Raw genomic sequence first — 18,559 nt, 5'->3', positions numbered from 1 at the left:
ATGTTTTGGTGTATGGAGTGTTCCTAGTATCAAAACATCTTTCTGTATTGGTTTCAGTGATCTGGGAAGCTTAATTTTGATCATATCATATGATCTGGTTTGCAGTTTACTTTTCTGATTAGTGCTTTGCAGAGTTCGGTATTTCCTCCAGTATATTTCAGTGTAATTAGATCTTGAGCTGATTTTTTGGTAGATTGTTTGGGATGGTCTTGTGTATCATTTCATATGGTTCATGATTTGGTGCTCTGCAAGTTATCTTTCTTAATGATAGATGTTGTTGTTTGAGTGTTTTTGAGTTTCAAATGAATATCAATGAAGATTTAAAAAATGGTGTTGTTGCGGTTGATGCTTGCTGGTGTTTCCTAATTGTGTCCTATTTGTTAAGATGATCCACATTGATCGTTGTGCAAGTTGTTGGTAATTGTCATGATTTGGTGATGTTTTTCCTGTTATGTGGTATTTTTGGTGGTGTAGCATGTTGCGGTTGATCTTGGCATGATTTTCGGTGGTGTTGTGTATTTGGAGATCTGATTTAGGTCCATGTTATATCCTGTATATCGTTATATTGGTCTGGTGGTCAATTTTTGTATAGTGTGATGTAATTTTTTAATTATGAGTTGAGGCTTTAGCCAACCTTGTTGTCAAGGATTGATGAATTGTATAAATAGGTGTCATAGTCATGAAATATAGGGGTTGATGTTGTGTCTGCATTATCAGAGAGTGGTAAAGGTGCGAACAAGAAAATGCATCCTTCGGCACTCTGATTGAGCAGAGATTGGTGTTGCAGAGCAGACATATGTGCTTAACCGGAACTGTCATCAAGCATTAGCAGATGCTATTATTGCAGTTCATTTCTTTCAAATTGTAGTCTGAATCTTGTTGTAAGTCAATGAGACTTCCCTGAGGGTTGTAGCCTTCCGGGTCATTGTATTTTGAGCAGTGATCTCTAGGCAATGTGCCTGAATGCATGTGCATTCCCCATTGTAATATTTACACATACTACTGCAGAGTATCATCTTACTATGGGTAGTTTCCCATCGTGCTTTTTCCCTTAATCGGGTTTTCCACGTCAAAATTTTGGTGTTGTGTGTTATGTTATCTATTTGCTTATCTTTGTTATTGCTGTAGTTTATCAGATCTATTTTTGTGATTAATTTTGTGTATCCGGTGAAAATTGATTCACCCCCCCCCCCCCTTCTCAATTTTCCTTCATTGTTGTTGCCAACATAGATGGCATTAGTTTTAAGGTAAAAGGACAAAAAAAGGCTTGGTGAGAGGAAAAATGGGTCACATTAAGGCAAGGGCACAAAACGTGGTGTAAATTGTACTAGGTTACAATTTCAGACACTACACAAATACAATTTAAGACACTACACAAAGGTTGTTTTGTTGAAGTATTAGATTGTTGAAGTTAAGGCCAATTAAATCGGGCTTGGGAACTCAAGAGTTCAATGCTCTATTAGTGATATGTCTATTGGCAAGGAGGTGAAGGAAGATCAGCCCTCGACCCCTGAAACACCCTTCAAGATCATTGTTGATCAAATTTGGAATGTATCTTTGTGAGTTTCACTCTTTGGTATGTAGTAGGGTGAAGGGCCAACCCTTTACCCCCAATTCAGTTAGTTTCTCTTTGCAAAATACACTAAGGCAATCAAGCTTCACATTTGGACTTCCTACTTGAGGGTTTCAATGTTTCATTTTGGAAACTGGCATGATGTACTTTAGTTTCTTGACTACCAAAATACACTAGCTCCTCATCTAGATTCCATCTACATGATAATTAAGACATATTTTCAATTTGGTAAGTAGTAGGGAGGCACCCCATTCCTTGGACGACCAATTTTCTCTTCAACCGTTGCTACTCAGGCTTTTGACTTGATGTTTTCATTGAATGCTTCTAGAATGTGATAAGGGGTAAAAGAGAATCCCATCCCTCGATAGTCCAACATGCAAACTTGACTAAGAAACCATGCCCTTTATCTTCAATAGTCAATGGTTGAAATATGACTTGTTTTTGGCATGTAGTAGAGGCGACCTCTAACCCATGACTAGACGACTTGACTTTGTGAATTTAAAAAAAATTCTAAGGCAAAAATTGAATAATGTGTTTGGTCAACCTAGTAACATTTATATTTTTGAAAAGAGTGGCCAACCTAGATATGTTTATTGCATTGTTTTTTTGGCACCCAAAGTGGGTATATAAAGGAGAAGTATTTTTCACAAGTTAGCATTAGTGAAGTGTGTGTGCAAGTGTAATGATTCATCATTCACACACAGAGTAGAGAAGATGTATTGCAAAGAAGATCTTGAGAAGTCAAATGTGTGCAAAAATATTTCATCTTTTGAGAGGAGAGCAAAATTAATGTAGAGCATAGAAGAGTTGATTTATCTCCAATGCAAGTAAATATCTATAAAGAAGATCAAAGTACAGAATATGAAGTAAAAGTTGATATCATTTAAATGAAGATGTTGTTGGAACAGAGCTAAATTCTCATCATCCATTGAAGAACTAATTGTTGGCAATATAGCATTATAATAGACAATGAAAGATTGTTGGCATTTGATAAGGATATTGAGAAGGTTGTTGATGATTACGGATATAACTGATTAAGGATGTTTATTGTCTTGATATTATTATTTTGTCATTGATGTCAAGAAATTGATTTTCTAATTCAGTATGATGTTGCCATATCTTGAGAAGTATGATTTGGAGAGTTTAAAGATGTCGGTAAAAGACACAAGAAAGAATATGATGAATAAGGAGATGAATAAGGTATTCAATGGGCAACTATTACCGAGTCAGACAATGATGAGATCATGATATTTTAGATTGTTTTAACATCATACATATGTTGTAAATTGTAAAGGTTAATACTATACTATGTTATCAAGCAAAGAACCTAGTCAGTAAACCCTAAGGAACCTAGTCGGTAAACCCTAAGGTTATTGCTATCGGTTAATGAAGGCAGAATGTCTACCGAGTGAAGTTTAGTATTCACAGAGTTGTTACCGAGTTGTAACCGAGCTATAACAGAATGCATTAAATATTTACATGCGATATTTAATTAAGGAAGCTGATGAGCTAGAACTGATTAAATGATTGGTGAGTCATGCATGAAGTTTGTTAACAAATCTAAGGCAATGGAAAGTTGGCATGAAGATCTGTAGCTCAGATTGAACCGCAATACCCTAGCACAAGTTCCAAGAAATGTATGCAAGTTCCAAGGTGGGGTAAAACGTTTTCAGATCGAAAGATGCATTGAACCTGGACAAGATTGAAGATCTGATGGCTATGATTGATCATGGGAAATGTGATCAAGGAGATTAAGCGGTTACCTAGTTGTTTATAAATAGGAAACTATTGATAAACAATGTATGCGGGCAAGTGTATGCACAGGGATGCTACATAGTGATTACCAAGCACAGAAGTTTGAAGACCTATTTGAATAACAGAGTATAGAAGCCCAGCAGATAGACAAGATTAGTTCTATGTCTAGATTGTATTGAACAAATAGGAATCTGCTTTAGCATTTAAGATGTCAAGTTGCAAATAGATTTTATTACTGTTACTTTGTGAAAGTGACAGAAAATCTCTTAATCGAGTGGACTTAACAGTCTTATTTGTAAAACCCTCTAGCAAGGTGACATTCTGATTGAGTGTTTGAAATGCTTTAACAAGGTCACTTCTAACAAGGTGAAGATCCTAACAGATCTGAGAGAAATCCCTTAACTGGGTCACATCTAGCAATGTGTTTGTAATCTTTAACAGAATTTGCTTTTAACCGAGCATACTCTAGAAGAGTATATTTCTTAGTGGGTCCGAAATCCCACAGTGGTTTTTCCCTATTTGGGTTTTCACGTTAAATCTAGTGTTATGAGGTTTATGATGTTTATATGCTTTTGAGTTTGCATGTTTGACAGTTTTGGTTATATTACTGAAATATATGCTACCGAGGTTGAATCTGATGTTTTTATGAAAGATTAAGTTTGTATGATTCACCCCCCCCCCCCCCCCCTCTCATCTTGTTGGTTATTGGATTTGTACTTATATTAAGTATCAGAACTATCAATTGGTATCAGAGCTTTGTGTTGGCAATATTGCATTATAACAAACAATGAAAGATTGTTGGCATTTCAATAAGGATATTGAGAAGGTTGTTGATGATTATGGACATAACTGATTAAAGATGTTTACTATCTTGATATTATTATTTTGTCATTGATGTCAAGAAATTGATTTTCTAATTCAATATGATGTTGCCATATCTTGAGAAGTATGATATGAAGATTATAAAGAAGTCGGTGAAAGACACAGGAAAGAATATGATGAATAAAGGGATGAATAAGGTATTCAATGGGCAACTACTACCGAGTCAGACAATGATGAGATTATGATGTTTTAGATTGTTTTAACATCATACATATGTTGTAAAATGTAAAGGTTAATACTATACTATGTTATCAAGAAAAGAACCTAGTCGGTAAACCCTAAGGAACCTAGTCGGTAAACCCTAAGGTTATCGCTATCGGTTAATAAAGGCGGAATGTCTACCGAGTGAAGTTTAGTATTCACCGAGTTGTTACCAAGTTGTGACCGAGCTATAATAGAATGCATTAAATATTCACATGCGGTATTTAATGAAAGAAGCTGATGAGCTAGAGCAAATCAATGATTGGTAAGCCATGGAAGAATTTTGTTAATGAATCTAAGGCAATGGAAAGTTGGCATGAAGATCTATAGCTCAGATTGAACCACAATACCCTAGCACAAGTTCCAAGACTATTATGCAAGTTCCAAGGCGGGGTAAAAAATTTTCAGATCGAAAGATGCATTGAACCTGGACAAGATTGAAGATCTAATGGCTATGATTGATCATGGGAAATGTGATCAAGGAGATTAAGCGGTTTCCTAATTGTTTATCAATAGGAAACTGTTGATAAACAATGTATGCGGGCAAGTGTATGCATAGGGATGCTACATAGTGATTACCGAGCATAGAAGCTTGAAGACCTGTTAGAATAACAGAGTATAAAAGCCCAGCAGATAGACAAGATTATTTCTATGTCTAAATTGCATTGAACAAATAGGAATCTGCCTTAGCATTTTAGATGTGAAGTTGCAGATAGATTTATTATTGTTATTTTGTGAAAGTAACAGAAAATCTCTTAACCGAGTGGACTTAACAGTCTTATATGTAAATCCTCTAGCAAGGTGACATTCTGATTGAGTGTTTGAAATCCTTTGACAAGGTCACTTCTAACAAAGTGAAGATCCTAACAGATCTGAGGGAAATCCCTTAACCGGGTCACATCTAGCAATGTGTTTGTAATCTTTAACAGAATTTGCTTTTAACCGAGCATACTCTAGAAGAGTATATTTCTTAGTGGGTCTAAAATCCCACAGTGGTTTTTCCCTATTTGGGTTTCCACGTTAAATCTGGTGTTATGAGGTTTCTATTGTTCATATGCTTTTGAGTTTGCATGTTTGATATTTTTGGTTATATGACTGATATATATGTTACCGAGGTTGAATCTGATGTTTTTATGGATGATTAAGTTTGTATGATTCACCACCCCCCCCCTCTCATCTTGTTGGCTATTAGATTTGTACTTATATTAAGTATCAGAACTATCAATTGGTATCAGAGCTTTGGACTCTGGAAGGAAAGTTTAAAGGCACTTGAGTTAAAGATCCAAAGATGTATAAGAGGGATGCACCGAAGCTGAACAAGTCAAGTTTCTCTACATGGCAGAAAAGGATGAAGCTACATCTATCAGGAGTTGGAGAATATGTTGTATACTATCTGGAGAATGATTTTGTCACACCAAGCACCTATCCATTGACTATGGAAGAGATAAAGGCAAAGCAAGAACATATTCAAACAGTGATTGAAATAACATCTGCATTGACCGACTCAGAGTTTAATGATCTAGAAGGCTGCAATGATGCAAAGGCAATGTGGGATAAGCTCATGTCAGTATATGGAGGAGATGAACATGTTCAAAGAGCAAAAGTAGATAGTCTAAGAGGACAACTTGAATCTATGAAGATGAATGAAGGTGAGAACATAACTCAATACAGTAAAAGACTAAAGGAGATTGTCAATCAAATCAAAGGAGCAGGTGAAACTATTGAAAAAAAGAATATAACAAGTAAGTTGTTAAGAACCCTTCTACCGGCTTATGCAATCTGAGTCTCTGTAATCAATGAATTGAGGTTTGTACCTAATATGCCAGTTTTTTAGATGCTACTATTGGTAAGCTACATGCATTTGAATTAAGTAACTTTGATAACAGTGGATCTTCGGTAAATAAAGTTGAATCTACATTTAGTTGTTTTCATCTTGATGAATCTAATGATTACAATGAAAGAAAGTATAAGTACTCTGAAGGAGATCACAGTGGAGCAAGTGAAAGATTTCCTAAGAACATGGAAGCAGTACACAAACTGTATGAGGAAATCAGAAAGCAAGAAGAGTTTGAAGCACTATTAGCCAAAAGGTTATCGAGAGGCAAAGGTAAGTATAAAGGAAAACTACCTTTGAAATGTTTCAATTGTGATAAGATTGGACATATGGCTTCTAACTGTCCTGACAAAGATTTTACTGAAAAGAGAGATTACCAAGATGACAGACAGAAAGATAACCATTACAGAGGACACCGAGACTTCAGAAAAAGAGATAAAAAGACATGCTTAATAGCTGATGAGGAATCTAACGATGATAAATCAGATGAGACTGAAACAGAGGAAGTTGTTTATGTGGCTATCAAGGATGGATCAGATGAAGAAATGTATGAAGAAAAAGCCCTAATATCTCACATAAACACTAATGATTCTTGGATTATAGATAGTGGATGCTCACATCATATGACAGGATATAAACACAAGTTTGTTATGTTAGAAGATTATGATGGAGGATATGTTAGATTTGGTAATGATGCACCATGTCCGGTAAGAGGTAAAGGATCTATAACACTTCTTGATAATGCAAGATGCAATGATGTTTATTGGGTTGAAGGTTTGAAATACAATTTGTTGAGTGTAGCACAGCTAAACAACACAGGTTACCGAATAGAATTTCAGAAAGGAATTGTCAAAGTTCATGACAAGAATGGAAAGTTAGCTGCTACCGGGATACAAACAAAAGGTAATACATTTCACCTTGACTCAACTCGAAACAAGTGTTTGCATGCAAAAATTGATGATACCTAGCTATAGCATAAGAGGTTTTGTCATGTAAATTTTGATAACTTGATCAAGATAAGTAAGAAGCACAGAGTAAGAGGTCTACCGAGTCTTGAAAAACCTGAGAATGCTATGTGCCGAGGATGCCAGATGGTTAAGATGACCAGATCAAGCTTTACAAGTAAGTCTTACACTTCTAAGGGAATTTTAGATCTAGTGCATACTGATCTTTGTGGTCCTATGAAAGTTCAAAGTTATTATGGTGATAAATATTTCATATTATTTGTGGATGACTATTCAAGGATGATGTCAGTAATGTTTTTAAAAGAAAAATCAGAAGCTTTTCAAATGTTTAAATGGTACAAGGCAAGAGTTGAAAATGAAACAGGAAGACAACTGAAATGTCTTAGATCAGATAGAGGAGGAGAGTTCACATCTGATGAATTCAACTTATTCTGCAATGATCATGGTATTAAAAGACAAGTCTTTGCACCAAGAACTCCACAGCAGAATGGAATAGCTGAAAGAAGAAACAGGTCTATTGTGGATTATGCTAGAACACTGATGATTGAGAAGAAGGTGCCACAAACATTTTGGAGAGAAGCAATAAGTACAGCTGTTTACACCTTGAACCGAGTTCAATTGAAGAAAGGTACTCTAAAAACACCATATGAGATCTGGTATGATAAGAAACCTAATGTTAGTTATTTTAAAATCTTTGGAAGTAGATGCTATGTTCATAAAGATGATAGAAATGGCAAGTTTGATCAGAAAAGTGAAGAAGGAAAATTTCTAGGTCACTCTTCTAGAAGCAAGGCATTTAAATGTCTTATCAAATCATCTAACAAAATAGTAGAAAGTGCAAATGTGAAAATTGATAAATTTGCAGAAAGAAATCATGAAGGAAATTCCAAAGAACCAAAAGACTATGATGAATTTGTCTATGTGCAATCGAGAAGTCCTACCGAGAAAACTGTCGAATAAAATATCCAGTTACCGAGTGATGAAGAAGATCATACAAAGCCTACCGAGCCTGTATTAGCCAAGTATGTCAGAAGACATCATGCACCAAGTCAGATTATAGGAGATAAAGATGATCCAGTGATGACAAGGAACAAACTGAGACAGAACACATGTTTGATATCTGAATTTGAACCGAGAATAGTAAAAGAGGCATTTAACAGTGAAGATTGGGTAAAAGCTATGACAGAAGAGATTGATCAAATCAAGAAGAATGACACATGGACACTAATCCCAAGACTGAAGGACAAAAATGTAATCGGTACAAAGTGGATTTTTAGAAATAAGCTAAATGAAAAAGGGGAGGTCATTCAAAACAAAGCAAGATTAGTTTGCAAAGGTTATGCACAAGAAGAAGTAATTGATTATGGTGAAACTTTTGCACCTGTTGCTAGACTTAAAGGAGTAAGAACATTGTTGGCCTATGCTGCTTTCAAGAACTTCAAGATATATCAAATGGATGTCAAATCTACATTTCTAAATGGAATATTACAAGAAGAAGTTTTCATTGAACAACCTGAAGGATTTGTTGAAGACAATAATAAAGATCAGGTATGTAAATTGAACAAAGCTTTATATGGTTTGAAACAAGCACCAAGAGCATGGTATGAAAGATTGCACTCTTATTTGATTAAGATTGGTTTTATAAGGACAAATGAGAACAGCAATATGTACATGAAGAATGATGAAAATGGAATACTGATCTTAGCCATATTTGTTGATATTATATTTTGTGGAAATGACTCTTTATGCAAGAACTTTGGAAATGAAATGAGCAAAGAATTTGAGATGTCATTAATCGATGAGATAAAGTATTTTATAGGTTTAGAGATACTGCAAATGAAAAATGAGATTTTCATTACTCAATCCAAATACATAAAGGAAATCTTGAAGAAATTTGGAATGGATGACTCAAAACCAGTAAGTATTCCTATGACTACCAACTGTAAATTATCAAAGAATGATGAATCTGCATCTATTGAAGAGACACTCTACCGATCCATGATTGGAAAGCTACAATATGTTGTTCACAGCAGACCAGACATAGCACATGCAGTAGGTATAGTTGCAAGATTCTCTGCAGATCCTAAGGAAACACACATGACAGCAATCAAAAGAATTTTTAGATACTTGAAAGGCACAGAGGATTATGGCTTAGTATATTAGAAAGGAAATGATTTTGATTTAAAAGTTTATACTGATGTTGATTGGGCAGGCAACATTGATGACAGAAAAAGCACAAGTGTTGGAGCTTTCTTTTTAGGAGAAAGACTAGTGAGTTGGCTTAGCAAGAAACAAGGATGTGTTTCACAATCAACAGCAGAAGCTGAATACGTTGTTGCAGCATTGAATTGTACCAACATTGCATGGATCAAACAACTGTTGGAAGGTAGAAATGAGAAAGTTATCGAGCCAGTAACTATATTCTGTGACAATACTAGTGCCATTAATATTTCAAAAAATCTTGTTATGCACTCTAAGACAAAGCACATATCTATCAAATATCATTATCTTAGAGAAGAAGCTCAAGAGAAGAAAGTGGTGTTGGAATATGTTAGCACAAAGGAGCAAATAGCAGATATCTTCACCAAGTCACTACCAAAGGACACTTTTAAATATCTCAGAAGCAAGTTAGGGGTCCTACCCCTATCTTCTACTCACTGACCGAGTTCGGTGAAAGCATCAATTCGATGACTCTATTGAATATCTTTTGGGAGTTGATGCTGGAGTTATACACTTTAGGATGTTTTCTAAAAGTGTACTGGAATTAATACTAAAAATAACATAGAAAATATTACAGGGAATAGGAATTGAAGACAAATGCTCTGACCGAGACTCAGTTGATACACAACAATAGGAAATAACTTCTTACAGAAATAAATTATGTTTTAGTTCTTTTCTTTTTGGCATTGTTGTCAAAGGGGGAGAATACCTATGAAGGGGGAGAAGACCAATATAGGGGAGAAGAGCAGACTACAGATTGGAAAGAAGACTGAGAAAATAGGAGAAGTCTAATGTATGGGGGAGAGCATTTCAGCATTTCAGAATCACAGCAATTTGAATCTACTAAGGTCAAATCAATTGGTTTTACCATCAATGCCAAAAGGGGAGATTGTTGGCAATATTGCATTATAACATACAATGAAAGATTGTCGGCATTTCAATAAGGATATTGAGAAGGTTGTTGATGATTATGGACATAACTGATTAAAAATGTTTTACTATCTTGATATTATTATTTTGTCCTTGATGTCAAGAAATTGATTTTCTAATTCAGTATGATGAAGTCGTATCTTGAGAAGTATGATATGAAGATTATAAAGAAGTCGGTGAAAGACATAGGAAAGAATATGATGAATAAAGGGATGAATAAGGTATTCAATGGGCAACTACTACCGAGTCAGACAATGATGAGATTATGATGTTTTAGATTGTTCTAACATCATACATATGTTGTAAAATGTAAAGGTTAATACTATACTATGTTATCAAGCAAAGAACCTAGTCGGTAAACCCTAAGGAACCTAGTCGGTAAACCCTAAGGTTATCGCTATCGGTTAATGAAGGCGGAATGTCTACCGAGTGAAGTTTAGTATTCACCGAGTTGTAACCGAGCTATAACAGAATGCATTAAATGTTCACATGTGGTATTTAATGAAAGAAGTTGATGAGCTGAAGCGAATCAATGATTGGTAAGCCATGGAAGAAATTTGTTAACGAATCTAAGGCAATGGAAAGTCGGCATGAAGATCTATAGCTCAGATTGAACCGCAATACCCTGGCACAAGTTCCAAGACTATTATGCAAGTTGCAAGGTGGGGTAAAACGTTTTCAGATCGAAAGATGCATTGAACCTAGACAAGATTGAAGATCTGATGGCTATGATTGATCATGGGAAATGTGATCAGGGAGATTAAGCAGTTACCTAATTGTTTATAAATAGGAAACTATTGATAAACAATGTATGCGAGCAAGTGTATGCACAGGGATGCTACATAGTGATTACCGAGCACAGAAGCTTGAAGACCTGTTAGAATAACAGAGTATAGAAGCCCAGCAGATAGACAAGATTAGTTCTATGTTTAAATTGTATTGAACAAATAGGAATCTGCTTTAGCATTTTAGATGTCAAGTTGCAGATAGATTTTATTACTGTTATTTTGTGAAAGTGACAGAAAATCTCTTAACCGAGTGGACTTAACAATCTTATATGTAAATCCTCTAGCAAGGTGACATTCTGATTGAGTGTTTGAAATCCTTTGACAAGGTCACTTCTAACAAAGTGAAGATCCTAACAGATATGAGGGAAATCCCTTAACTGGGTCACATCTAGTAATGTGTTTGTAATCTTTAATAGGATTTGCTTTTAACCGAGCATACTCTAGAAGAAGATATTTCTTAGTGGGTCCGAAATCCCACAGTGGTTTTTCCCTATTTGGGTTTCCACGTTAAATCTGGTGTTATGAGGTTTATATTGTTCATGTGCTTTTGAGTTTGCATGTTTGACAGTATTGGTTATATGACTGATATATATGTTACCGAGGTTGAATTTGATGTTTTTATGGATGATTAAGTCTGTATGATTCACCCCCCCCCCCCTCTCATCTTGTTGGCTATTGGATCTGTACTTATATTAAGTATCAGAACTATCAATTGGTATCAGAGCTTTGGACTCCGGAAGGAAAGTTTAAAGGCACTTGAGTTAAAGATACAAAGATGTATAAGAGGGATGCACCGAAGCTGAACAAGTCAAGTTTCTCTACATGGCAGAAAAGGATGAAGCTACATCTATCAGGAGTTGGAGAATATGTTGTATACTATCTAGAGAATGATTTTGTCACACTGAGCACCTATCTATTGACTATGGAAGAGATAAAGGCAAAGCAAGAACATATTCAAACAATGATTGAAATAACATCTACATTGACCGACTCAGAGTTTAATGATCTAGAAGGCTGCAATGATGCAAAGGCAATGTGGGATAAGCTCATATCAGTATATGGAGGAGATGAACATGTTCAAAGAGCAAAAGTAGATAGTCTAAGAGGACAACTTGAATCTATGAAGATGAATGAAGGTGAGAACATAACTCAATACAGTACAAGACTAAAGGAGATTGTCAATCAAATCAAAGGAGCAGGTGAAACTATTGAAAAAAAGAATATAACAAGTAAGTTGTTAAGAACCCTTCTACCGGCTTATGCAATCCGAGTCTCTACAATCAATGAATTGAGGTTTGTACCTAATATGCCAGTTTTTTAGATGCTACTATTGGTAAGCTACATGCATTTGAATTAAGTAACTTTGATAACAGTGGATCTTCGGTAAATAAAGTTGAATCTACATTTAGTTGTTTTCATCTTGATGAATCTAATGATTACAATGAAAGAAAGTATAAGTACTCTGAAGGAGATCACAGTGGAGCAAGTGAAAGATTTCGTAAGAACATGGAAGCAGTACACAAACTATATGAGGAAATCAGAAAGCAAGAAGAGTTTGAAGCACTATTAGCCAAAAGGTTACCGAGAGGCAAAGGTAAGTATAAAGGAAAACTACCTTTGAAATGTTTCAATTGTGATAAAATAGGACATATGGCTTTTAACTGTCCTGACAAATATTCTACTGAAAGAAGAGATTACCGAGATGACAAACAGAAAGATAATCATTACATAGGACACCGAGACTTCAGAAGAAGAGATAAAAAGACATGCCTAATAGCTGATGAGGAATCTAACGATGATAAATCAAATGAGACTGATATAGAGGAAGTAGTTTATGTGGCTATCAAAGATGGATCAGATGAAGAAAGGTATGAAGAAAAAGCCCTAATATCTCACATAAACACCAATGATTCTTGGATTATAGATAGTGGATGCTCACATCATATGACAGGAGATAAACACAAGTTTGTTATATTAGAAGATTTTGATGGAGGCTATGTCAGATTTGGTAATGATGCACCATGTCTGGTGAAAGGTAAAGGATCTATAACACTTCTTGACAATGCAAGATGTAATGATGTTTATTGGGTTGAAGGTTTGAAATACAATTTGTTGAGTGTAGCACAGCTAAACAACACAAGTTACCGAATAGAATTTCAGAAAGGAATTGTCAAAGTTCATGACAAGAATGGAAAGTTAGCTGCTATCGGGACACAAACAAAAGGTAACACGTTTCACCTTGACTCAACTCGTAATAAGTTTTTGCATGCAAAGATTGATGATACGTGGTTATGGCATAAAAGGTTTTGTCATGTAAATTTTGATAATCTGATCAAAATAAGTAAGAAGCACCGAGTAAGAGGTCTACCGAGTCTTGAAAAACCTGATAATGCTATGTGTCGAGGATGCTAGATGGGTAAGATGACAAGATCAAGCTTTACAAGTAAGTCTTACACTTCTAAGCGAATTTTAGATCTAGTGCACACTGATCTTTGTGCTCCTATGAAAGTTCAAAGTTATTATGGTGATAAATATTTCATATTATTTGTGGATGACTATTCAAGGATGATGTCAGTAATGTTTCTAAAAGAAAAATTAGAAGCTTTTCAAATGTTTAAATGGTACAAGGCAAGAGTTGAAAATGAAACAGGAAGACAACTGAAATGTCTTAGATCAGATAGAGGAGGAGAGTTCACATCTGATGAATTCAACTTATTTTGCAATGATCATGGTATTAAAAGACAAGTCTCTGCACCAAGAATTCCACAACAGAATAGAATAGTTGAGAGAAGAAACAGATCTATTGTGGAATGTGCTAGAACACTGATGATTGAAAAGAAGGTACCACAAACATTTTGGAGAGAAGCAATAAGCACTACTATTTACACCTTGAACCGAGTTCAATTGAAGAAAGGTACTTTGAAGACACCATACGAAATCTGGTATGATAAGAAACCTAATGTATGTTATTTTAAAATCTTTGGAAGTAGATGTTATGTTCACAAAGATGATAGAAATGGCAAATTTGATGAGAAAAGTGAAGAAGGAACATTTCTAGGTTATTCTTCTAGAAGCAAAGCATTTAAATGTCTGATCAAATCATCTAACAAAATAGTAGAAAGTGTAAATGTGAAAATTGATGAATTTGCAGAAAGAAATGATGAAGGAAATTCCAAGGAACCAGAAGACTGATGAATTCGTCTATGTTCAACCGAGAAGTCTTACCGAGAAGACTGTTGAAGAAAATGAAGAGAATATCCAGTTATCGATTGATGAAGAAGATCATACAGAGCGTACCGAGCCTATATTAGCCAAGTATGTCAGAAGACATCATGCACCAAGTCAGATTATAGGAGATAAGGATGATCCAGTGATGACAAGGAACAAACTGAGACAGAACAAATGTTTGATATCTGAATTTGAACCAAGAATAGTGAAAGAGGCATTTAACAGTGAAAATTGGATAAATGCTATGACAGAAGAGATTGATCAAATCAAGAAGAATGACACATGGACACTAATCCCAAGACCAAAGGACAAAAATGTAATTGGTACAAAGTGGATTTTCAGAAACAAGCTAAATGAAAAAGGAGAGGTCATTCGAAACAAAGCAAGACTAGTTTGCAAAGGTTATGCTCAAGAAGAAGGAATTGATTATGGTGAAACTTTTGCACCTGTTGCTAGACTTGAAGGAGTAAGAACATTGTTGGCTTATGTTGCTTTCAAAAATTTCAAGGTATATCAAATGGATGTCAAATCTACATTTCTGAATGGAATATTAGAAGAAGAAGTTTTTATTGAACAACCTGAAGGATTTGTTGAAGACAATAATAAAGATCAGGTATGTAATTAAACAAAGCTTTATATGGTTTGAAACAAGCACCTAGAGCATGGTATGAAAGCTTGCACTCTTATTTGATTAAGATTGGTTTTATAAGGACAAGTGAGAACAGCAATATGTATATGAAGAATGATGATAATGGAATACTGATCTCAGCCATATTTGTTGATGATATTATATTTTGTGGAAATGACTCTTTATGCAAGAACTTTGGAAATGAAATGAGCAAAGAATTTGAGATGTCATTAATCGGTGAGATAAAGTATTTTATAGGTTTATAGATACTGCAAATGAAAAATGATTTTCATTACTCAATCCAAATACATAAAGGAAATCTTGAAGAAATTTGGAATGGAGGATTCAAAACCAGTAAGTACTCCTATGACTACCAACTGTAAATTATCAAAGAATGATGAATCTGCATCTGTTGATGAGACACTTTACCGATCCATGATTGGAAAGCTACAATATGTTGTTCACAGCAGACCAGATATAGCACATGCAGTAGGTATAGTTGCAAGATTCTCTGCAGATCTTAAGGAAACACACATAACAACAATCAAAAGAAGGCACTGAGGATTATGGCTTAGTATATCAGAAAGGAAATGATTTTGATTTAAAATTTTATATTGACGCTGACTGGGCAGGCAACATTGATGACAAAAAAATCACAAGTGGAAGAGCTTTCCTTTTAGGAGAAAGACTAGTGAGTTGGCTTAGCAAGAAACAAGGATGTGTTTCACAGTCAACAGTAGAAGCTGAATACGTTGTTGCGGCACTGAATTGTACCAACATTGCATGGATCAAACAATTTTTGGAAGGTATAAATGAGAAAGTTACCGAGCCAGTAACTATATTCTATGACAATATAGTGCCATTAATATTTCAAAGAATCTTGTTATGCACTCTAAGACAAAGCACATCTCTATCAAATATCATTATCTTAGAGAAGAAAGTGGTGTTGGAGTATGTTAGCACAAAGGAACAAATTGCAGATATCTTCACCAAGCCACTACCAAGGGACACTTTTGAATATCTCAGAAGTAAGTTAGGGGTCCTACCCCTATCTTCTACTCACTGACCGAGTTCGGTGAAAGAATCAATCTGATGACTCTATCGAATATCTTTTGGGATTTGATGTTGATTTATACACTTTAGGATGTTTTCTAAAGGTGTACAGGAAATTATTACAGGAAATATTACAGGGAACAGGAGTTGAAGACAAATGCTCTGACCGAGACTCAGTTGATACACAACAGCAGGAAATCACTTCATACAGAAAGTAATTATGTTTTAGTTCTTTACTTTTTGGCATTGTTGTCAAAGGGGGAGAAGACTAATATCAGGGGAGCTAATATCAGGGGAGAAGACTAAGGAGAAGACTAAAAGAAAACTAAGAAGACTACAGATTACTGAAGAAAACGGGAGAAGTCTAATGTATGGGGGAGAGCATTTCAGCATTTTAGAATCACAGCAATCCGAATCTTTTAAGGTCAAATCAATTAGTTTTGCCATCAATGCCAAAGGGGGAGATTGTTGGCAATATAGCATTATAACAGACAATGAAAGATTGTTGGAATTTCATAAGGATGTTGAGAAGGTTGTTGTTGATTATGGATATAACTGATTAAGGATGTTTACTGTCTTGATATTATTATTTTGTCATTGATGTCAAGAAATTGATTTTCTAATTCAGTATGATGTTGCCATATCTTGGGAAGTATGATTTGGAGAGTATAATAATGTCGGTAAAAGACACAGGAAAGAATATGATGAATAAGGGGATGAATAAGGTATTCAATGGGCAACTATTACCGAGTCAGACAATGATGAGATCATGATGTTTTAGATTGTTTTAACATCCTACATATGTTGTAAATTGTAAAGGTTAATACTATACTATGTTATCAAGCAAAGAACCTAGTCGGTAAACCCTAAGGTTATCGCTATCGGTTAATGAAGGCAAAGTGTCTACCGAGTGAAGTTTAGTATTCACTGAGTTGTTACCAAGTTGTAACCGAGCTATAATAGATTGCATTAAATATTTACATGTGATATTTAATGAAGGAAGCTGATGAGCTAGAACTGATTAAATGATTGGTGAGCCGTGCATGAAGTTTGTTAACAAATCTAAGGCAATGGAAAGTCGGCTTAAAGATCTACAGCCCAGATTGAACCGCAATACCCTGGCACAATTTCCAAGAAATGTATGCAAGTTCCAAGGTGAGGTAAAACGTTTTCAGATCGAAATATGCATTGAACCTGGACAAGATTGAAGATCTGATGGCTATGATTGATCATGGGAAATGTGATCAAGGAGATTAAGCGGTTACCTAGTTATTTATAAATAGGAAACTGTTGATAAACAATGTATGTGGGCAAGTGTATGCACAGGGATGCTACATAGTGATTACCGAGCACAGAAGCTTGAAGACCTATTTGAATAACAGAGTATAGAAGCCCAGCAGATAGACAAGATTAGTTCTATGTCTAGATTGTATTGAACAAATAGGAATCTACTTTAGCATTTTAGATGTGAAGTTGCAGATAGATTTTGTTACTGTTATTTTGTGAAAGTGATAGAAAATCTCTTAACCGAGTGGACTTAACAGTCTTATTTGTAAAACCCTCTAGCAAGGTGACATTCCGATTGAGTGTTTGAAATCCTTTAACAAGGTCACTTCTAACAAGGTGAAGATCCTAACAGATCTAAGGGAAATCCCTTAACCGGGTCACATCTAGCAATGTGTTTGTAATCTTTAACAGGATTTGCTTTTAACCGAGCATACTCTAGAAGAGTATATTTCTTCGTGGGTCTGAAATCCCACAGTGGTTTTTCCCTATTTGGGTTTCCACATTAAATCTGGTGTTATGAGGTTTATGATGTTTATATGCTTTTGAGTTTGCATGTTTGACAGTTTTGGTTATATTATTGAAATATATGTTACCGAGGTTGAATCTGATGTTTTTATGAAAGATTAAGTTTGTATTATTCACCCCCCCCTCTCATCTTGTTGGCTATTGGATCTGTACTTATATTAAGTATCAGAACTATCACTAATTTTAGAAAGTAGAAGAGGTTAGTGCCTCCTAAATGAAGAGATTGGTGTCTCTTGCTAAGTTGGTGCTTGGCAGTGGGGATTGATGTCTCCAGTAGGTTGGTGCCTACATGGAAATTGATGTCTCTAATAGGCTGGTGCTTGCAAATGTTGTAAGATTTCTTTCTTATTTTGTAAGGCTAGATTCAAGGATAGTGATCCAAACAGTCCTTTTATATGGTTCTCTTGAAAGTGTTTCCACATAAATCTAGTGTTCACAATTGTGTGAATCTTGTGTGTTGTTATTGATATTATAATGGTTGTTGAATTTTAATAAGACACACTCTCTCTCTCTCTCTCTCTCTCTCTCTCTCTCTCTCTCTCTCTCTCTCTCTCTCTCTCTCTCTCTATATATATATATATATATATATATATATATATATATATATCTTATTGCAAATTTAAAGATAGTTGAACCTCATATTAAGTGATATCTTTGTTTTGTTCTTTATTTGTTTATTAAGAATTCAAC

Source organism: Cryptomeria japonica, chromosome 3 (assembly GCF_030272615.1).
Source record: "Cryptomeria japonica chromosome 3, Sugi_1.0, whole genome shotgun sequence".
NCBI lineage: Eukaryota > Viridiplantae > Streptophyta > Pinopsida > Cupressales > Cupressaceae > Cryptomeria > Cryptomeria japonica.
The sequence above is the reverse complement of the archived record's forward strand: the minus strand, read 5'-3'. Positions refer to the sequence as shown.